The sequence below is a fragment of the Frankliniella occidentalis genome, unplaced genomic scaffold, assembly GCF_000697945.3.
Source record: "Frankliniella occidentalis isolate FOCC.00 unplaced genomic scaffold, Focc_3.1 Scaffold3, whole genome shotgun sequence".
Taxonomy (NCBI): domain Eukaryota; kingdom Metazoa; phylum Arthropoda; class Insecta; order Thysanoptera; family Thripidae; genus Frankliniella; species Frankliniella occidentalis.
The window spans coordinates 2,711,366-2,711,832 of NW_026267133.1; the positions used below are offsets into that span (position 1 = coordinate 2,711,366).

Here is a 467-nt window from a genome sequence, read left to right on the forward strand (position 1 = left end):
GGGGGGGAGGACCAACTGGGGCGAGTGGTGTGGGAGTGCTGGAGCTGATGAGTGCGGGGGGACGGGCCGGCGCCTGTGCCCGTCCGAGCGCCCTCTAATGCGATTCCAATAATAAAAGACGTGACCAGGTCAAACGGAGCAGCAGAGAACTTTTGACCTCTTTCGCTCCTCCTTCTGTTTCTCGCCAAACTAATCTCCCCCCCACCCTCTCCTCCTCACGCAAAAGGGCTGAGCCAAGAAAGCAGCCTCCGCCTGCCGCCGCACCGCCTTGCATACCCACACCAACGGCGCGGCCCCGGACGGCCCCCGGCAAAGCTAAGGTCGGGAGAACACTATCCCAGGGCTTCGACCCCACCGAGCCACGCCGAGCCACAGCGACTCAGAGTTCTCACCACCCCCCGCAAAACTGTGTGAAAAATAACTCTCTGTAGCGGCGGCAGAGCCCGGTGGGGCGGGGTGTGGTGGGG

General features: G+C 63.4%; 1 protein-coding gene across 5 annotated transcripts in view; it reads right to left on the reverse strand.

Moving 5' to 3' along the window:
• The window catches only part of LOC113211871 (adenosylhomocysteinase-like 1), an 83,358-nt gene that overhangs the window by 69,216 nt on the left and 13,675 nt on the right, over positions 1 to 467 (reverse strand). The gene's annotated exons all lie outside the window — the stretch shown is intronic.